Source organism: Phyllostomus hastatus, unplaced genomic scaffold, assembly GCF_019186645.2.
Source record: "Phyllostomus hastatus isolate PE091 unplaced genomic scaffold, TTU_PhHast_1.1 phas_scaffold_46, whole genome shotgun sequence".
NCBI classification, from domain to species: Eukaryota; Metazoa; Chordata; class Mammalia; order Chiroptera; family Phyllostomidae; genus Phyllostomus; species Phyllostomus hastatus.
In genome coordinates this window covers 6,520,759-6,543,851 of record NW_025334032.1, presented here as the reverse complement: position 1 = coordinate 6,543,851, position 23,093 = coordinate 6,520,759, and the positions used below count along the sequence as shown (strand labels likewise).

At 38.7% G+C, this 23,093-nt stretch overlaps 1 protein-coding gene across 7 annotated transcripts in view; it reads left to right on the top strand.

Annotated features, from left to right (window-relative positions):
• GGACT (gamma-glutamylamine cyclotransferase) overlaps positions 1-23,093 on the top strand; it is a 55,711-nt gene that overhangs the window by 3,893 nt on the left and 28,725 nt on the right. The gene's annotated exons all lie outside the window — the stretch shown is intronic.

The following is a 23,093-nucleotide window of genomic DNA, read 5'->3' as shown; positions in this document are numbered from 1 at the left end:
AAGGCATTGGGTTGTGGTCCTTTTCTTACTGATTTGCAAGAATTCCTTATACACTGAGGATGCTTATCTTTTCTCATATAGTATGTGACAACTATATTGTCCCCATTTTTTACTTTGTTTACAGTATTTAAGCTCTGACAAAAATTCAATTTTTTATATAGGGAAAAACATCAGTCTCCCCTTTATAGTTTCCTTGCTCTGTGTTTTGCTTAGAAAGATAATAACCATTTCAAGGTTATTCTTTTCAAAATTTGTTTTCGCACAGACAAATGAACATGTGACAAGAGCTAAGAATGTGTGATTCTGAAAAAGAATAATATTGAAGGGGGCTGTTTCTACCAGATAATATAAATTAAATTGATTAAATGTTAGCATTAAGATAGGCCCTACTTTAATGTGTTGAAATTGGGGAGTGGGTGTTTAGGGATTATTATATCATTACTCTATTTTTGTGTGTATTTGACTTCTCATAAGAAAGTTTTCTTTAAAAAAGAATAGTAGGGGGAAAACCTAACTTCACCCTATTGGTTCATATTCAGCAACTATTAATAGTCTATGTGCTAAACAGGGCGGGTATTGTGTCAATAAATGCACAAGATCTTGGAACTTACATTTCTCACTTAGGAGACAGACATTGCCATTGTTAAAGGGACCAACTCCTTGGTCAGTCTGCCTAGCTTCAGATCCTGGCTCTTCCATTTACTAACAGGGTGATTTTGAACTTCTTGATTTAAAAAATGGACATAACATGTCTATCTGAGAGGGTTGGTGGGAGAATTAAATGAGAAAATCCATGAAAAATTATTTACATGATGCTTGATATTTAATAAATTGTAAATGTAAACTTTAAAGAAGGGAATAATTGCAAACAGCAAGGACTAAGGTGGAGAGGTGTTGGTACTAAGCAGAATGTATGGAGTAGGGCTTATGACCTCATGTGGTCTGGTTAAGTGGGGTTTGGAGATGTGAGATTTGGAATTCATATCTTTTAATTGAATGGAAGTGGCTTTCATTGGGGGCAGCAGAGAAGGGGCCCAGACAGAGGCCTAACAAATGGGAGAAGTGCATCTTATTTTGTATTAGGTTCCTAGTGCTGCTGGAACTCACCGGCTGAAATGAAGCCATCAGCTGGGCTGTGTCCCCACCTGGAGGCCCTAGAAGAGATTCTCTTTTCTCAAGTTTTCCACCCCTATTCCTTGGCTCATTGGCTCCTTCCCTCTGCCTTGAAAAATAGCCATGTTGCATCCCTTCGACCCCTCCAACACAGTCACAGCTCTCTCTCTGGCCTGAGCCAAGAAAGCTTCTTCACTTTAAAGGACTCATGTGGTTAGATTGGACCCATTTGGGTAATCCAGGATCATTTCTGCATCTCAAAGCCATTAACTTTTAAGCACATCTGAAAAGTCCCTTGTGTCATGTAAAGTAACATGTTCATAAGTTCTGGGGATTAAGACATGGGCATCTTTGGAAAGGAAAGGGGTTTATTCAGTCACCTCATCTTGTAATGCAGTAGCTGCTGCCAGATCAGGGCAGCTCTCCAGACATTAGGGCCAGTCAGATGTATTAGGACCAGGTACTAATACAGGCTTAGAGTCTGTTTCCACTATACTTCTACTCTTCGGGACCCTCCTTCCTCAATATTAATGAGACACTTCTGAGTGACAGGAGTTGTTGGCTCCATGTATGAAATTCCACCAGCTCCTCAGAGCTTGACTGAGGGGCTATTAAAAACCTTTGATTCATTCCTATGCCTCTATCCTCCCCAAAGGGTCACACTTGCCGCTGCAGCCTGATGGGGCTTTTGCTTCTGCAACTAGTTTCCATTTTAGTTTTTTCTGTTGTTTTTACCTATGTTAATTGCTTTTGCACTCTAGCCTTAAACAGTGTTGGACCATTTTAAACAAAAGTCATACTAAGATTTTTAGTATTTTCTCACCTAATAATGCTAATTAGGTGAGAGTCCAGGCTTCTTCATTTGGATTCCCCAGTAGGGCCTTCCATATAATAGGCAGCCAGCCAGAGCACATTTCCAGTTAGCTGGGAGTGTTTTTGTAGAACTCTGACATTTTGAGTTATGCCAAAGTAAATTAGAGAGATACTTTTCATATTATATAGCATTCTTGCCCATTTGTTCAGATTACTACATCTGCTTTTAGACTTTTTGAGGGTTTATCTCTTCCTGTTATTATCATCTATACTTAAAGGAGTATGCAGCAGATAAGTTAATGAAAATTATTAATATTTCTACATCTCATGATGGTTTTACTAATTTATCAACATTAAATGAGATTTGAAAAGCATTCTTTAAGCCATTATTTTTTAGTAGAATCACAACTGCCAGTTTTGAATTACTCTTTCTCCCTTGATTTGGTTTCCTGTAAAGTTGGATGCAGATTATAAAAACCTACTGAAAATCATGAGGCGGAATTAGTATGTCTTATAAATGAATACAAAACAGGGTTAGATGACATTCTTGGGAGTATTTATGAAGACAAAGTCACTGTTTTTTTCTCTCTCAGCATTTTATTACAAACATTTGCAGCCATACTTAAAAGTAGGGTACAGTGAACCCTTATCCACCAGTGTGGCATCAGAAATCCATGCGCCATTCTGGCTTTGCCATACTTTTTTGCCCTTCTCCTCCTCCCTCCCTCCATATTTTCTTTTCTGAATTTTATTTGTTTGCTTACTTCTGAAAAATTTTGAAGCAAATGCCAGAAACCATATCATTCCACCCCTAAATATTTTTGTGTGAATTTTCTTTAAAAGTTTAGTTTTTACATAACTGCAGTCCTACCTAACAAGGAACAAAATAGCCTTAATCATCTAGTACTGTTTTCAAATTTACCCAGTGTCTAAAAAAGTCTGTGTTTTTTTTCAAATCAGGATTAAAACAAAGCCCAGGCATTGTATTTGGTTTATACACTTCCTAAGTGTCTTTTAAATAATAATTGATACTTTTACCTTTTTTAAAAGATTTTATTTATTTATTTTTAGAGAGGGGGAAGGGAGGGAGAAAGAGAAGGAAAGAAAAATCAGTGTGCGAGAGAAACATTGATTAGTTTCCTCTCATACACCCCTAACTGGGGACCTAGCCCACAACCCAGGCATTTGCCCTGACCAGGAATCAAACTGGCGACCCACCCACTGAGCCATACCAGTCAAGGACTACCTTTTATTTTTAACTGAGCACTTTAGAGTATTTGCATGCTCTCATTCTTTCATTATTACTATTTGAATTTATATAAAGTAAAATTAACCTTTTTGTCCTATGAATTTTAAAATTGGTTGATTCATATAACCCTTATCACAGTCGTGATACAGAGCAATTCCATCACCAGAAGCAGCCCAGAGAACAAAACATAATAAGCTCTCCCTTATGTTTGTCCCCTTACAGTCAAACCCTCCCTCTGCCCCTAACCTTGACCACCCTTTACCTGGTTTCCACTTTTATAAGTTTTGCCATTTCCAGATGTCACATAAATGAAATTATCTAGTATGGAACCTTTGAAACTGACTTTTTTCACTCAGGCAATGTCTTTGAGATTCATCCATGTGTGTATATATGCTTTTTTATTCCCAAGTGGTATTTCATTTTACAGGTGTACTACAGTTTGTGTATCCAATCAATGTTGAAAGACATTTACATTCTTTATAGTTTTTGGTGATTATGAACAGAGCTGCTGACACATTTATATCCCCTCATTTGTATCCCCACCAGCAATGTATGAGAGTTCCAGTTGCTCCATATCCTTGTCAGCACTTGATATTGTTAGTTTTTAATTTGACCCATCCTAATGGTATGTGTTTTTATTTTTAATTACCTGATTTCAGTTTTATGAGTATTATGAAAATTATTTCTAATAATTCTTGAATAAATTACTGAATTAAACTTATATACCTGTTATGAAAATAAATATTTCTGGTTTTCTGGTGATGATCTACATTTAATATAGTAAATAGTAAATATTCTATATTTAAAAAATTAAAAGCAAAATGTATTGAGAGGAGTCTTAAATCTCATCAGTGGACACATCATATATGGCAAAGGATTACAGAATAGCATCTAAATATATAATGCATTTTATAGTATTCATTCATTATTGCATCTTGTGCATGTCTCAGTCTAGTAACCAACAGTGCAATAACTGCTTTTGCTATCAGTTTTATGCTACATTAGATTAATTAGTGAATCTTTAGTTACCTGAAAATAAATGGATGTATGCAGAGAGTAAGTTAAAATTGACTGCTTCCTTGTGGTCTGAGACAGTAGTGAAACCTTGCATTTGAAAAATTTAGGGACCATGGTCACTGGTCACTGTTGCTTGAACATGTGAAGTTGACTACTGGATTAATTACCAAGCTGTCACTGCTAATGTTGTCCCTCATACTTTGAATTGGATGGAACTCTGAAAGTTTCAGGGTGCAGAAAGTCATTACTGAGGGAGCATCTATCTGTATACTCAAGTGTCACCCATTAACTGCTATGGTTTGATCTTCCGGTTGGCAGCTCAGTTGGGAAAGTGGTATCCATATAGGTTTTACTTTGTGACTAGAAGTCTCTGTTTTTCCTTGTGAAAGTTACTGGATGGTTAGACCTTTTGGCAGACCTTTCTTTGTAACATATGGGCATTATAAGGAAAAACTGAATTTGATAAAAGAAGGAAGACTGAGGACAAATTGCCAGATTTGAGATCGTTGTGGTCTGAAGCCTCACAGGTGAAATACTAGGAAAATTTGGTTCCAGATGTAAAGAAATGGGATGGGTTTCTGTGGTTAACTCATTTTTGGTTTAAAACTAACATGTTAATTTATCTGTATATCAATAACAATTGAAATAAAAAATAGTGAAGAATTAGAAAGGTGTCACCTCCATTTGACCCAAGTATTTGTTTTATTTAGAAAGTTATGGATGTCCTTTAAATGTGAATATATATTTTGGGGGGTGGGTTGGAGGAGGGATAATATAAATGTACTAGGGCCTTGAATCCATGGTTTTAGAATACCAGACTAATACACCTGCTGCCCCCTGGTGGCAGCATATTAAACAGTGCAGTTCAGAAGTGAAGAATTCTAGAGAGCTAAGTCCATTGTACAAGAGGATCAAGAGGAAGCCTGGAGATGGTTTCTCTTTCCAGTTCTTCTCATATTACTAACTGTATGATTGATCTTAAGCAAATGACTTCATTTGATTAAGGTCTATATTTCCCTTTCTTCAACTTTAAAGTGTAATTTGTAAAGTTTCTTTCAGCTTTAACATCTTATAATTCTCCAGTGGTAATAGCAAATATCATTACAGCGAAAGGTGTCAAGTTTCATGTTTTCCTTTAGAAGATGAGTCCTAACAAGTCCCAGACTTTAATTCAAGAAAGCAGGCTCTAGAGTAACTTCCGAAGCTTGATATTGATTTGGCTCTGGTCTGCAAAGCTGTCTCTGTAACACATTTCATAATTAATCAGCATAATGACCATGCATTATTATGAGAGCTTACAAGTTATATCATTTAACAAGTAATTTTATTATTTTTAATTGTGGTAAAAATCATAATATAAAATGTATCATCTTAATCATTTTTAAGTATACAGTTCGGTAGTGGTAAGTATATTTATTTGTTTTGCAACAGAGCTTGAAAACTGTTTCATCTCACAAAACTAAAGCTCTTTACCCCATTCCACAACAGCTCCCCACTTCTCCTCCCCTAGTCCCAGGCAGCTACCTTTCTACTTTCTGTCTCTATGAATGTGACTACTCTAGGTACATCACCAAAGTAGAATCATGTAGTATTTGTCTTTTCGTATTGGCTTATTTCACTTAGAGTAATGTCCCCAAGGCTCATCCATATTGTAGCATGTGTCAGAATTTCTTTCCTTTTTAAGACTGAATACTGCATTTAGATACTACATTTTGTGTATCCAACACTTGGGTTGCTTCCACCTCTTAGTTATTATGAATAATGCTGCAGTGAACCATGGGGTGTGCTACATCATCTTTAGTATATAGTGTTTACTAATGTAGAGAGGGTTACAATTTTTTCTGTGCATAAAATGTTAAACTTCATTACAAAGAACCATTTGACCATTCTACGTGGGATATGCCTTTTTGTATGGTTAAGTTTATAAAGGAACCAACATTTATTGCACACAAGCTATATGACAGGCACTTATATATCTATTAATTCATTCTATGCATTCTGTTGTTTTTTTTTCCTTGTAATTAATTCTGTGATTTATCCTTCTCTCAGAAGGGGGTTAATATTTATTAAAAGCACTGTGTGTGTCAGAATTTTATATACATTTCTTATATAATCTTTTTTTTCTACAAAGTACTTCTTTAAAAAAATTTAATTATTTTTAGAGAGAGGGGAAGAGAGGAAGACAGGGCCTGCAACTCAGGTGTGTGTCCTGACTGGAAATTGAACCAGTGACCCTTTGGTTCACAGGCCAGCATTCAATCCACTGAGCCACACCAGCCAGGGTATCTCATATAATCTTGATACAGCAGTTGTTGACATGGGCATTATTACCCTCAGGTGATGTAGCTGAAGTTCAGAGAGATGAAATACTTCAAACAAGGTGACACAGCTAGGAGGTATGAACTGTACATGTAGTTCAGAAGCACAGGTTCTTCATCTATACTATGCTTCCTCTTGCTTCCAGGCATAACACTATACAGCTATTATCAGAAGGGCATTGAAACAATATCAAGAAATTATACTGCTATAATAATGTATATACAGAAAAACTTCTGAAATGTCTTTCTATTAAATAACAGCCCTTTGGGTTTTCCTTGCAGAGAAGCAGAATCAATTCAGATGAATTCATCTGAAACATATCAAGGCTTGCTTCCTGGGTGGTTTTGCAAAATAAGTTTTCCTAGGACTCCCAAAAGAGTAGTTCTCATGTACCATTCCTGCCACCACCCAGGTTCTGAGGTTATCTTTCACTTCATTATTATTTTCCCTTTTCTCTTCTTTTTTTCCTTTGGCTTGGGAGAGAGCTGGGACCATCTTCACTGCTCTTTGCTCCTACCACTCTTGAATGGTGTGGTGTTTGGGTCTGGAGCTTTGATCTGCTCCCACCAAGCTTTGGACAAGCTCATTGCAACATTGTCTCCCATGGGGAATATTTAGATTTAAGCTTCTGTAAAAGTTCCTGTGCACTGAGGATGATTTACCTTGAAACTTTATAAACCAAGAGATGGGTAAAGGTCAAGAATACTTCCAGAGATTCATTCATAGTCTCCAATAACCCCTGAAAGCAGAATGTTGGTCAGTATATATAAAAAGTGGGAGTGGCAGAAATTGTAGTCACTACCAAATATCCATTCTTTCCTCCATCCTCAGTTACTGATCCCCAGTTTTATTCAGAGTGACCATGTTCCTCAAGTTATGATAAAGGGAGGAAGCAGAGAAATGTGTGAGACTTTCGGGAAGTTTTGCAAAGGAATGAACCTAATTCAGCTAGAAATATAGGGCTCTTATTCTTCATCTGCTGTTCATTGGTCCTGCTCCTTTGCATGGGAACATTATGGCCAGTGCTTTGCCAGCCATCTTTTCTAATGAGGGAACCTTGAGAGTGGAAGCCACGTGCTCATAATGATACCAAGGAGTCTGGTGCATTGGATGCACAAATTCATCCCATTCCCTTACACATGCAGCTGTGTGGTGTGACTTTGCAGCTCCTCCATAAAGAGATGGAGTCACTGTCTCCAGCCCTTGAATTGAATGTGGAGAGTCCTAGCCTAAGTAGGATGTCTTTTCAGAGGATCATCCTGATATGGGGTGTCAGAGCCTGAGTGGGAAGAAGAGGGATTACATGTATGGGAAATGGTGGTGGCTGAGATTGGAAATTGTTACATAGATAGGATTGAGCAGAGAAATAACTGCACTAAAGATAATGTGAGCCAGGTTTCCCACTGTCAGAGAAGGGAGTTAACAAATACAGAAATGTTGAAAACTAGGATCAACCCTGTTATGTGGACTGGGTTAGGTATATTGGTGTGAACTGGTGGTTTTCAATAAGTATAGATGTAAAGGTGTGTGTGTGTGTTGTATGTATTTATGTATGTGTATGTATACATGTATATATGTATATACATGTAAAGTAAATCCTCCTTGACATCATTGATAGGTTCTGTGATTTTAAGTGAAATGATGTAACAAAACCAGTTTTCCCACATGTTAACTGATATAAACAAGAGTTAAGTTCCTGTGACATCTCACCATCATTATAATGAAACAAAGTTGAATGGAACGATGTTGAACAAAACAACATTATTTGAGGACCTGTACTATATATTTGCTGAAGGAGCCTGCAGGCTGGTAACACCCCAGGATGTGGTACCAGGATCAGTTCTGCCCACACGAAGATTCCACAGGGAAGATGATGTTTGAAGTAACATGGAAACCTTGAAGGACGAGGACAATTTTACCAGGTAGCATGTTGAAGAATGAAGACAGGCTTCAAGGCATTGGCAACCTTGTAAGCAAATAGGGGGAGAGAATACACACCCACAGAGTAGGATGAGGAATGGCCTGGAGGTTGTGGGGGAGGAGGAGAGAGGGCTAGATGGTGATTAGCCTTTGTGAACAGCATGAAGAAATTTAGACATGACATTTTTTAATTTGTCTACAATCGCATAACAGATTACCCCCAACATTACAAACAGCAGTCATTATCCCATGGTTTCAATGAATGAGTCTCTGAGAGCTGCTTATCTAAGTGGCTTTAGCTCAGGGTCTTTAACAACGCTGCAGTCATTTTGTTTGCCGGGACTGTGGTCATCTCCAGCTTGACTTGGGGAGGATCTGAGTTCACTCACAGGACAGTTAGAGACCCAAGACACTTGGGTCTCTTCTGACTGTCTGCCAAGACCTTAGTTCCTTTCTACGTGGGTGGCTTCTTAAGAGACTCACAGCACAGCAGCTGGCTTCCCAGAGAGCAAGGGATCTGAGGGGAAGAGCACTGGAGAGCCCCCAGATGGAAGCCACAGGCTTTTTATAAACTAACATGGGAAGAAATGTCCCATCACTTCCTCTCTATGCTGTTGTTTTGAAACAAGTCCCTAAATGTAGCTTTTGCACAAGGGGCAGAAACATGAATGCCAGGGGCCAGGATTCTCAGGCCAACTGAGAGGCTGCCCACCAGCGCTGCAACAGTGGGGATGGGCACCGTCCTACACATGTCTGCAGGCAGGCTGGATGAGGGCAACCCTAGAGGCAGTAAGACCATTTGGGAGATGGTCATCCAAGATGTAATTATGGGTGGAAGAAGGAAGAGGCCTCTTTGCCAATGTAAAAACCTTCCCAGATGTGGTCAGAGTGGGAAGAGAGAAGGTGAAGAGCACCAAGTGGTTTGATTGCCTCCTAGGTTACACATGTGCACCTAGCCACTGTGAATTCCATCTCCAGCATCTTCTTTTTCTTTTTCAATTACAATTTACTTTTAGTATTATTTTGTATTGGTTTCAGGTGTATGGTATAGTGGTTAGACAATCATACTGTTTACTCAGTGTTCCACCTGATATTTCCAGTACCCGTCTGGCACCATACATAGTATCACAATATTATTCACTATATTCCCTATGCTGTAATTTTCATCCCCCTACTGTTGAAAAATCACCACTGCTTTCTTACTACTTATTGTTAAGCAAACCGGTTCATGGACTCCCATGGCTAGTAGCCAGCTTCTGCAAAGAAGGGTTTGCAGGAACCCTTTGCTGCCTGAAAACAACTGAGAGCTAAAAGGCAGATATTTTGTTTTAAAACAGCTTCTCAAGTTGTGAAATATTGGGGCTGCAATTTTTTTTTCAGTTTTATCTTATAAGTACTACCCTGGAGGTAAACAGGTCATCATTTGTGAAATAGTATATGTAAAGAAAAAATATTTGATATTTATTTCACTTCAGTCTCTTCAGCATCATTATGTTCAAAATGTAAAACCTACATAAAAACCATCTTTTAAACCTGTGCGATTCCTGAGAACAGCAACCGCCTGGGGATGTAGTTGAATTATGCTTCTGGAAAGTGTGACCTGGGCCTCTCAGTGTATCTCCCCGTGAAGACCCAGCAGACCTGGGCTGGGGCTCACCCAGCACAGAGAATCTATAGCCCTATACAGTGTTATGCTGGTGACACCAGCTGTTGAAAGTAAAACATGTAATTTATTCCACATTTAAAATGATTATTCTTGTTGCTTAATATTTATACTTAGGCCAACCTTGAATCATAAGAGAGTAAAAAATAGAATGCTCTTAGAAAATTTGTGTTCAGCGATATTGTTGAGGGAACAGTCACATAGTTAAATAAAATAATTGGGAAATTTAAAGGGTGAATATGTACAAAATTTGGAAAGGGCCAACTTTAGTTATCCTAAGATTTTTGGGGAGGGTATCATCTTTTTATTTAGGTATTTCATTTTTATTTTTTGTGTAACTGAGATACTTGAAGCATTTTTTAACGATACAGGTTTGTACACATTAAATCTTTAATATTTGGAAAATTTGCTTTTCTGATTAATTGAACTTCACATATAGATGAAGATTAAGCAAAAATATTTTCTGGAAAATCTTGTGAACCTGAATTTGCATGCCTTCCCTGTTTTTACAGTATATAGAGCATAATGAATCTTCTTTAATCTCAAAATTAGTAATTTTTCAGTAGCATCAATGTAGAACTGAAAGACCTTATTGACAATAGGCAAGATGTAGAACAACTTAAGTGCCAGTCAACAGATGAATAGAGAAAATATATATGTATAAAACATTATATTTTATGTATATTTATATATTTATATGTAATACTTTTTCTTCATATATAATATTTCACAGGTGATGATCATTGTATATTATACAGAACATAATGGACATAGATATAACAATTGGAATATATATAAATATTTTTCAGCCATAAAAAGAAAGAAATCCTGCCCTCCCATGTGGTTCAATTGGTTGGGCATTGTCCTGTACACCAAAAGGTTGTGTGTTTGATTCCTGGTAAGGGCACATACCTAGATTGCGGGTTCGATCCCTAGGCAGTGTGTGTATGGGAGGCAACTGGTCAACGTTTCTCTCTCACATCTATGTTTCTCCCTCCCTCTCTCTCTCTCTCACTCTCTCTCTCTCTCTCTCTCTTCCCCCTCCCCCCCTTTCCTCTCTCTCTCTCCCTCTTCTTCCCTCTCCCTCCCCTTCTTCTCTCTCTAAAATCAATAAACATAATCAGGTTAGGATTTTTAAATAAAGGAAATCCATTTGCAACAAATGAAGAAACCTGGAGGATGTTATGCTAACTGAAATAAGCAAGACACAGAAAGACAAATAGAGCGGGACCTCAGATAATGTCAGTTCATTTTAATGATGATGAGAAAAAAAACTGATTCCCAACCAGGGCCACCGTCTGTTTGGAGTTTCATGTTTCTTGTTTCTCTAAGTATTTTTTTTGCTGTGCATTTTTTCCAGGTACTCTGGTTCCCTCCCGCATCCCAAAGATGGGCACTTGAGGTGAACTGGCCTGTCTACATTTTCCCAGTGTGAGAGAGTGTGGATGTTTGTGTGAATGTGTCTTGCAATGAGAAGGGTGTCCTGTCCAGGGTGGGTGTCCACCTTGTGCTCTGAGCTGCAGGGATAGGCTCCGTCTACCCGTGATCCTAAACTGGAATAAGTGGTTGGAAAAGAATTCACTTACTTTTTTTATTCATCTTTGTTAAATGATGAATAGCTCACACTTACTTCAATGTTTTTAATATTAGAGAAGTGTTTTGAGTCTTTCTTTAGAAGTTTGATGAGGTTTTTGTGACTATTAATATGTCATAGGAACTTAACTCTTGTTTATATCAATTAGCCTATAGTAAAATTGATTTCATGACATCTCATTTTGCTTAAAATCACAGTTTTCAAGAACTTGTCCATGCTGTTAAATGAGTACTTACTATACTGTATAATATCACTTATATGTGTAATCTAAGAAAGTTGAAGTCATAGAAGCAAAGGAAGAATAGTACGGCCAAGGGGTGGGAGAAATGGGAGATGCTGGTCAAGGGCACCAGACTCCAGTTACAGGACAAATACATTCTGGGAATCTAATGTACAGATGGTGACTACAGGTAATAATACTGTATTCTTAAAATTTGCTGAGAGTACATCTTAAGCATTCTCACCACACAAACATTCACACAAAAGGGAGGTAGGTGAGGTGATGGATGTGTTTATTTGATTGTGGTAAATATTTCACAATGTATACATACACCAGATCATCACATTGTGCACCTTAAATATGTGCAGTTTTTGTCAGTTATACCTCAATTAAGCTGGAAAAGAAAACTGAAAGACTCTTCACTAAATGGGAAGCACTCACTGGAAAATCAATGTTTTCCCAAAAGGTTAATCACCAGTATCACCTGGAGAGCTTTTTAAAATGTATTTTAAGTCCAGGTTTCTGTTCCCTAAATTTAGACTTACTAAATTAATCTCCCTAGGGAAAGGGAGACTCAGGAATAAACAAACATGTTCAAATTTCTCCCATGTTTTGGGAGCCCAGCTGGGTTTGGGAAGCCCCAGCTGCTGGCGCTCTACCCTGCTGGCCCCAGCTTCCCAACTATCCATCCTCACCCTGGTAGGCCCTGTTCTGGATCCCCCATCCACTCCAGTTCCAGGCACCTTCCCACCTGTGTGCCCTGGCTTTCACCCAGTTCTAGCCTGGAATGGGTGAAAATCCCTCCTACTCTATTCCCTCTTCTCTCCAGAATGACCTTTATTCCCCCTTCCCTTAAGGGTCAGTTCAGGCTCCAAATTACATGCAAGCAGAATTCATCTGTGCCTTTCTTGTTTTTTCATGACACTGCAAATACCTTCACTTGGTCACTCAATACAGCATAATCTAATAGTATATTTTATCTGTGTCTTTTTAAAGATTTTTTTAATTTAGAGTTTTTTATTGAGGTAACATTTGTATAACATAAAGTTGACCATTTTTTAAAGTGAAGATTTCAGTAACATTTAACCCTGTTATAACGTTGCATAGTCACCACCACCATCCAGTCCTGGAACATTTCATCATCCCAAAGGGAAACTCTGGACACATTAAGCAGTCACTCCCCAATCCTTACTCCTCTCAGCCCCTGGCAACTGTCAGTCCATTTTCCATTTCTATGGATGTACCTGTTCTGGGTATTTCATATCAATGGAATCAAATGTGAGCTTTTGTGTCCAACTTCTTTCATTGGGATGCTTTCCAGGTTCATCATGTTTATCATAAATTATATTATATTAGTTGTATCATATTAGTTTTCTAGGGCTGCCATAACAAGGTACCACAGACTGCAGGGCTCAAACAACAGAAGTTGTTTTTTTCTTCTCGCAGTTCTGGAGACTATAAATCCTGATGAAGGTGTCAGCAGGTTTAGTTTCTCCTGAGGCTTCTCCCCTTGGCTTGCAGACGGCTGCCTTCTCTCTGAGTCCTCACATGCCCTTTCTTCTGTGTCTCTGTGTGTCCAGATTTCCTCTGACACTGGTCTAACTGGATTAAGCCTTACCCTAAAGCCTTCATTTTAATTTAATGACCTTTTTAAAGACCCTGTCCAAATATAGTCATGTTCTGAGGTGCTGGCCTCTAGGCTTTAACATGAATTTTTAAGGAGTCACAGTTCAGCTCCTAAGATCAGGATGTCTTGTATATAAATCCATTTTTATACCATTTTCCACTGCAGAGTTCTCGGAGCACATGCCCCCGCTTCCTTCTGGACTTTTTAGTTTGATGAACCTTTAGCATTTCATATAAGGTCTGGTGGTATTGAAGGCTCTCAACTTTTGGGAAAGTTTTTATTTTTCTTTCTTTTCTGAAGGATAACTTTTCTGGATAAAGTATTCCTTATTGGCAATTTTTTTTCCTTTCAGCACTTTGGCTATTATCCCACTCTCTCCTGACCTATAAATTTCTGCTGAGAAATCCATGGATAGCCTAATGGGCATTCCTGTACAGATTACAACCTTCTTTTCTCTTGCTTTTAGGATTCTCTCTTTGTCTTTGATTTTTGACAGTTTTATTATAATGTGTCTTGGGAATTATCTTGGGGATTAAAATAATAGGGTGATCTATTAGCTTCATGAACTTGGGTGTTCAAATTTCTTCCCAGGAAGTCACTCAGCCATTATTTCTTCAAGTTTCCTGCCTGCTTCATGTATTGGTTCTTTTGATTGTGTCTCATAATTCATGTAGGCTTTCTTCACTCCTTTCCATTCTTTTTTTCTCCTTTTCTGACTGGGTTATTCCAAAGTTCTGATCTTCTAACTCATAGGTTCTTTTTTCTGTGTTGATTTATTCTGCTATTGTTGCCCTCCATTGCATACCCTGCCCCCACCCCCCACCCCCAACTTTAATCATTGAATTCTTCAGCTCCAGAATTTGGTTCTTTTTTTATGATTTTTGTCACTTGGTTAAATTTCTCAATTTTTGTGATTGTTTTCCTGATTTAAAAGAATTGCCTTTCTGTGTTTTCTTGTAATTCATTAAGTCTCCTCAAAATGCTATTTTTAATTCTTTACTGGGTGAATATTAGATTTCTGTGTGTTTGGGTTTGATTATTGGGAGATTACCGTGATCCTTTGGTTGTGTCATATTTCCTTGATTTTTCATGATTCTTGGAGGTTTGCATTGCTCCTTTCACATTCAAAGTAGCAGTTACTTCCTCCAAACTTTAACAACTGCCTTCTGGAGAGAAATACCTTCCATCAGTCCTGCTAGATTCTGAAGCTTTCTCATCTTATATGAATATACCTGCTCCATGCTTCACTTCCTTTTGTGACAAAATTCTTAAAGCTCATTATATTTTCTCTTGATCTTACAGTGCACCAGGCAGGCTGTTGATAGCTTCTCCTTTGATTTCTAGAAGGCGGTGTTATGGGGTGCTGGGGGTGCCTGCAGGCCATTTGAGGGATTTGAGGGGTCTTCTGGTGAGGCTTCCCCAACAACTTTTTGCCTGGCTTCCTGGTGGAGTCCACAGTGTAGTCTGCAGGAATTGTATCCATGTAATGCTTTCCATGAATCTTATCTTCTGCTTTCCCAATTTGCTCCCTTCCCTCAATCATGGAGACCCAAATTTAATTCTCTAGATACTGTAAGAGAGAAATGAGTCTTCTTTAGTACTGTCTTGCACAGCTGGGGAAGCCAGGTACTCTCTCTCCCTCTCTCCCTTTCTCATTCCACCTTAGAGAAGGGGTGATATTGGCAAAGTCAAGCTGTTCCTCTTATTTGATCCAGTGTGTCCAAATTGTGCAACTTTTCCTCTGGAAATCTGGATTTCAAGTCGGGATTCTCCAGGTGCTCCTTGATCGCTGCCAAGAGAGGCTGGAGTCAATTCACAGGGTCTTGCTGGTCTCACAGGCCCTACCAAGGCCAGAGGTCTGCCTGCCTATTAACCTGATGCACAGGTTGTGTGTTCCCCCAACTCCTGGGTCCCTTGGCATATGGTATTGAATCCCACAACCCCCACAGAGGCATTTTGTGAATGGATGCCCAATTTTTGTTGTTGGGATAAGGGAACACAATTGAGGGATGTCTTATGACACCATAATGCTGGCATCATTCAATTTTTCATCAATCTTGATGTCTGTCATTTCTCTAATTCCACACTGTCTTTTTATTACAGCTCTGTAGTAAGTATTGAAATATAAGCTTTATTCAGCTTTTCAGTATTGTTTTGGCTATTCTTATTTTTTTTAACTTTTATATAAATTTTAGAATCAACTCATGAGTTTCAAAAAGAAAAAAAACAATAGAACCTGCTGTGATTTTCATTAAGATTATCTCGAATCTATAGTTCAATTGGGGATAATTGTCATTTCTACAATATTGAGTTATGATTCATTAAAACATGCTATATCTCTCCATTATTATATATTTGTTTTCTCTCAACAGTATTTTGAATTTTCAGTGTACAGTTGTACATATTTTGTTAAATATGTCCATATTTCAGATTTGGTGTTATTTTAAATGGTACTTTTTATTTAAATTTCAAGACCCAGTTTTTCTCTGCTAGTATGTAAGACTATAATTGATTTTTAGATATGAGGGGGGACCCCCCAAATTTTATTTATAAAAAGTTGTGCATTTATTCTTACATTTTTAAATATCAGTCTCCTTCAAAGTACTCTCCATTTGGTGCAATATACCTATCAAGATGTTTTTCCACTGCTCGAGACAGTTTTTTGAACTCATCAATTTTGATGCCTCTTAGTGTTTCTGTCATTTTTTATTTCACCTCTACCACATGGGCAAAATGTTTCCCATTGAGGGAAACATTTCATCCAGGGAAACAAAAAGTCCTTCAAGGTGAGATCAGGTGAATAAGGAGGGTGGTGCATAGGGGTCATGCCCTTTTTGGTCAGAAACTGCTGAACACTCTGCAATGTGGGCAGGTATGCTCATAAATCACCCATCATGAAACGGGCTAACATGTTCAAAGAGTCTTCAGAAAAATTCACTGAAGCCTAACACAGCCTCTCACAACAATTCCAGCTGGTGAACTGATCCAGATGGGTTCCTACAACACCCACCTAGCAGGGGGAGCCTGTACTACAAGGGGCCCATCCTCCAGAAGATAATCTGGTCTTTTAGGGAATCCCCCTTGTGTTGACCTTATGTACTAAGGCCTTACTAAATTCACTTAGTAGTTTCAGTAGTTTTCCTGTTGATTCTTTAGGCTTTACTATATAATCATGTCAACTACAAAGATAGTTTTATTTCTTCCTGAAGTATATTCCTTTATTCTCTTTCCTTTACTACTTTGGCTAAACTCCAGTTTCCAACATCAAGTAGATGTGGGAGAGTGGACAACCCTGATTAGTTTTCAACGGAAAAATATTTGATTATTCACCATTTAGAAGGATGTTAGCCTGGTAAAGAGGTTCAAGTATATGGTGATGGAAGATAGGACTTGGAGTGGTGTACACACAATACAATATACAGATGATGCATTATAGAATTGTACACTTGAAACATATGTACACACACATACATGTATATATGCTAATAGTTTTGTTAACTAGTGTCACCCCAATAAATTTAATTTTAAAAAGGATATTAGCCATATGTATTTCATAGATGCCCTTTATCAAATTGAGGAAATTCTCTTTTATTCCTAGTTAGATGAGAATTTTGATCATGATTTTGTTGAATTTTGTCAAATACTTGCTCTACATCCATGTAGATCATCATAATGTTTTTCTGTTTTAACCTGCTTATATGAAGGTTCATTGGTTGATTTTCAAATATTAAACTAACTTTACATTGCTGGGATGAAACATTCCATGGTAATGATATATTATCTTTTTTTATTTATTGCTGGATTTGATTTGCTGATATTTGTGTAAGACTTTTGCATGTATGTTCATAAGAGATATTAGCCAGCAGTTTTATTTTCTACAAATGCCTCTATTTGGTTTTATTATCAGATAATATTGACCTCATAAAAGGAGTTCCTTCCTCCTTTGTATGAAAAATTTTATTTAGTAAGTGTATTATTTCTCCCATAAATGTTTGGTAGAATTCACTAACAAAACCGTCAACCTCTATGCAAGGCTTTTAACTATGAATAAAAGTTCATAAATAGATGTACAGCTATTTAGGTTACTATTTTTTTCTATAGTGAACTTCAGTAGTTTGTGCATTTTAAGAAATTTTTCATTTTATCTAAGTTCTAAGATTTATTGGTATAAAATTTCTGCATCCCTTGTTATTCGTTCTAAACATCTGTGATATATATAGTGATGTTCCCTCTTTGACTTCTTATATTGTTAATATTTTTCTTTCTCTTTTTTTGGTGGGAGTGGGAAGATCTATAAAAGCAGTGACTATATTTCAACCATTCCATCTATCTATCACCCAGATTCATAAATTACCAAGATTTTGCCACACATGCCTCATTAATCTTTTGATTTACTGAAGTATTTTAAAATATCAGACATTATAATATTTCATGAACCCTAGATACTTCCATACTTATCTCTCAAAAATAAGGGTATTTTCTCATAGAATCATAATGCCATTATCCATACTCCAAAATTTAACCTTGATTTTCCTGGTGTCATTGTTTACCTAGATATACCTACAAGATTTTCCTGATTGTCTCAGAAATGTCATTTTACTGTCAATAAGTTCAAATCAGAATCCAAACAAGGTCTGCACATTACCCAGGGCTATTATAATCTCAGGTCTCTTAAACCAGGGGAAATCACCATCACTTTAAAAAAAAAAATTCTCCTGTAAAATGCCCTTTTGCTTCCAGTTGGTATCATTTAACTCTTCTCTCATTGGAGGTTCTTCAATCTGAGAATGACTGTATTATCACTTGGCACCTTTTGCAGCCCTGGAAAATCTGCCTTCACTCTCATACCCTGGGGGAGCATGGGAGGGACATGAGCTTAAAGCATAGCCCCTCCTACAGGTGTGACAGGTAGAGAATAGCAACAGTACTTTCACATGGTGCCATGGTTATTGGCTATGAAAACCAGGGAGAGCTTCAGTATCTTCTACCACCAAAACCTTGTGTTTTTCTTCTGGTTGACCACAGTGTATGTTGGGGGAAGGTATGTGGATTTTGGACTGAGCCATTTCATTTAATAGCTATGCTGTTTTAATTAAATAACTCCTCTGAGCATTGGTTTCCCATGTGTGAAATGGGACAATAACACCTGCCTTGCAGGACTGCTGAAGGATGGGAGAGAATGTATCAGGCCCCAAACAATGACTTTTCTTCCTCTCTCGGGAAATAGATGAAATTAACAAACTGGGCTCAAGCCAATTTCCCCCTGGCTCGCTCTCTTTCTTCCCAAGAGATCTGGGTAGGGCTGGGAAGCATTCGCAGCTATTCCTGCTATGGAGGAGCGTAGGGATGGGCCCTGCAAGCCTGGCTGGAGAACAGGCCAGACAACTGGGGAAATGCAGGGTGGCTTCAGTGCTTGTTCTCTCACACACTAGGAAACACAGGTTCTAGAAGACCCTCCTTTCCTTCTTGGGAGGAGATGTAGCCCACCTGGACTACACTGGTCTTTTCCATTCATGAGACAGAAACCAGCTACCTGGAGAACTGTTTTTATTCCAAGATGACAATAGAGATAAATTCCTTAATTCAAAAATAATTAAAGTCATTGTTATATTAAAACAGTGCCAGTCCCTGGTTGAGTGCTGGCCTGCAAATCAAAGGGTCGCTGGTTTGATTCCCAGTCTAGGGTACATGCTTGTGTTGCGGGCCAAGTCCCCAGTAGGGAGCATGCGAGAGGCAATCACACATTGATGTTTCTCTCCCTTTCTCCCCCGCCCCAAAAAATAAAATAAATAAAGTCTTTATAAAATACAATAAAATTACTTTAAAAAAACAGTGCCAAGAGTCTGTATGAGTTTTGAAGGATCAACTTGTTTGGGTCGCTGATAGAGTTCTCTCCCCTCTAGAAAGGCTCTGGGGGTGGAGAGGACCCAGTTTATTTATTTATATATTTTTAAAGATTTTATGTATTTATTTTTTGAGAGAGGGGAAGGGAGGGAGAAAGGAAGGAAGAAAACATCGATGTGCCACAGAAACATCAATCAGTTGCCTCTCGCATGCCCCCTAACTGGGGACTGGATGGAATTAACCTGCAGCTGTTTGCAGTACAAGCCCAACCCACTGAGCCACACCAGTCAGAATAGGGCCTGGTTTATTGAGCCCGCCTTCCTCCTCCTTCCCCTTCAGCCTCTGCATCCGGTTCATGCTGGACAGCAGATCCTCGGGTCCTGGTTCTTGGTGGGGACATTAGAAGGACCAATAAAGAGTTGCAATTTAAAAAAATATATATTTTATTGATTATGCTAGTTGTCCCATTTTTTTTTAAGATTCCATTTATTTATTTTTAAAGAGGGAAAGGGAGGGAGAAAGAGATAGAAACATCAATGTGTGGTTGCCTCTGATATGGCCCCCACTGGGGACCTGGCCCGCAACCCAGGCATGTGCCCTGATTAGGAATCGAACCTGTGACACTTTGGTTCGCAGTCTGTGTTCAATCCACTGAGCTACACCAGCCAGGGCAAGAGCTGCACTTTTAAGGGGCTCCAAGTAGGACTTTGGTTAACCTTTAAATTTTGGGTGGTTTGCAAAAGCATGGCCCTCTGGGGTTTGTGAAGAATTGCTTTTTCCCTCTTTAGGGGGAATTCCTGAGATATTAACAAACTGTTAATACCAGCTCTTTATCATGAAAGAACACAGTAAACTTAAAAAGGAAAGTTCCATACTGAAAAACAAAGCTAGTGTTCTGTTGTTTTTGAAATAAGTTTGAAAAAGTATTTAAACTGAATGCAGCAGCATCTATTCTCTGATAATTACCAAGCAGTAATAAGGGATTTTTATATTTTAACAGGGATTTTGCTCTTCCAGGACTAGACTGTGTGTTGGATTTTAAGTGCTTTTTGAGAGCCAAGTACAGACCACTCTGAGATTTTTTAGTAATATTTAGGGTCCTGGGATCCAGCCCCAAACACTAGAGAAAACTCTGAGGAAGATTGGTGTGCTTGGCCTCCAAGGCCCTGGTTTTCTGTCAGCTGCTCCCAGCTGTAACTTTAAAGTGGGATTTTGGGAGGAGAGGAGGGGAAGTGAGGAATATAGTGTATAAAAGGGTTGGATTTAATTAATTTGATGCATCCATTAGTTCCCCTGAAGCCCCTGTCACTGGAACACATCATATTTTTCCTAGAAGTTTTGGACTCAGAGACTCCTGACACAGTCAATAAAGTGACCAGCTGTGTTTAGCACTCATAGGAATGTGAGTAAATGGATTCACTTTAAAGTAGTGTTTTAGAGCATGTTCAGTAACATGCCCTTGATTTCCTCTCCTACTCCCCTTCTTACTTGTTACTCAGTTTTTACTTGTCTCTGTTATTTTTATTGAGTTTTGTTTGGGGATAATTAGAAAAGCACTGAAAGGATTTTCATACTGTGGAGACAGGTAATTAATAAAATAAAACAATCAAGCTTGATTTTGAGTTCTGTTTTTATTTTTTAAAGTCTTTTTTTAAAAAAATGCTTTAAGTCCTGGCTGGCGTAGCTCAGTGGATTGAGTGCGGGCTGGGAACCAAAGTGTCCCAGGTTCGATTCCCAGTCAGGGCACATCCCTGGGTTGCAGGCCAAAACCCCCAGCAACCGCACACTGATGTTTCTCTCTCTCTCTCTCTCTCTCTCTCTCTCTCTCTCTCTCTCTCTCTCTCTCTCTCTCTTCCCCCTCCCTTCCCTCTTTAAAAATAAGTAAATAAAATCTGTAAAAAAATGCTTTAAAATGGGTGTGTGTATGTGTAGATGTGTGTGTATGTGTTGGGGTGATTCTTTTTTTGCACTAATGGAGGCAATTAACTTTTCCAGGTTTGCATTACTCCTGCCTACCTGACTATCTTCAGGTAGGCAACATCTTTTTGGAAATTTTAAACTGCTTTTTAATAATATTCTTGGCAAAAGAAATTCTGTTACTGCTACCAAAAGAATTTAGCCCTAAATTGAAGAGCCCACTGGAAATGAAGTTTGGATGATGTCATGCTGCTGGGCTGTGGGCAGCAGGGGAGCTGGATTAGGGGCCACCTGTGCTGCTGGTTTTGGGGGAATGCTCAGGGTTCCTTCTGTAGTATAGGTGGTGTTCTAGGATATCTAGCAGTTGTATTTGGCACTCACTTTACAGTCTTCTCACTGACTAACACATTCTATGCCATGTTACAGCGGGGTGAGTGGGGGCTCTGGCTGGCTCTCCTGTGGATCCTGAGACCAAGCAAGGAAAGCCCAGCATACATTCATCTCCTTCAACCTGCTGTGCCTTTGCCCCCCTTTGCCCGGGCAAGGCAGCCCAAGGTCGGCAGTGGCTTGGCTTTGACATCTGACCCTTCAGCTTTCTGTCCTGTGCTCCTTCTGGGAAACTTGTTCCTCCAAAGTTATGAAATATTACATTAGGTATACGGGGGCCTAGACCTAGGCCTAGCTAGGGGCTTCACCTGTATTTGCAACAATTTTATTTATCTCTTTTGAGTAGGCCTAACTTCTAAAATGGTCATGTAAGAGTTGCTTAAACAGGTATATGTTCTCTTCTTTCTTGAGTATTTTGCTAGCAAATCCCCTAGAACGGAATGCCTTTGTGTGATATTTTGTAGTTATTCTTCTGTGTTGTTTCCAACTTAAATTTTTAAGTTGTGTTCGTTCCCAAACTCCTCAGTTCTCACGTAAGTAAGCAAAATATTCAAATAAAAGCCATTTTAAGTTAATGTAGCCTTAAAATGTTTCTGAAAACAAAACCTTTTAAATAATATACTGATGGATAGTCATTACATTTCCCTCCACTACTTACTGCCTGAGTTGTCACTAAGAAGAAAAGAAAAATTACCTATTGGGGGCATACAGGGTAAAGTGAGAGTTACCTGCCTTCAACCAGACCCAGTGTCCCTTCCTATGCCCATCAGAATGGACTGCAGTTTCTGATAGGATGCAGATTCTTGGCTCTTCTTCCTTTGGGGGGCTTGCTCCTGGCAGAAAAAATATATTTTGAGCAACTGCCAGGAAGCAAGTTGAAAGCTGTGCTCTCCCCTAGCAGGCTTGCAAAAATATTCTAAAAGGCAAATCATTTGCTACATTTCTTAGTAGCCAACTGTGGATACCTCGGCTTGGTCAGCAGGCAGTCCAGACAGGCCCTGGATAGGTAACGACAGCTCGTGAGGCCTGAATCTTCATCCCAGTTCCCGCCCCTGTTCCTCAAGAGGCACTGCACCCTCCAGCACACTGGGACTGGACTGTTCGCTGCTTCCCTTCTAGGACCCCAGGTGGCCATTACAGGCCACTCTGCCTTGTCTTGCATGTTGGGTTCCAGAAAGTGATGGAGTTTAAGGAAGGCTACTACAAATCTGCTTCAGAGATACTTTGGGAATACTTGAATGCTTGTGAAAATCCTAAATAAAAGATATGTGGGGTGGTTTGTTGTTTTTTTCCTATTGATTAGGGACTGTGAAGTATGTTGAGCTCAGATAAGAATATAAACTGGTAAGAATAATTCCAGACCTAATGGCCTGCAAATTGCCTCCCTCCATGATCTCACTGAATCTTTTT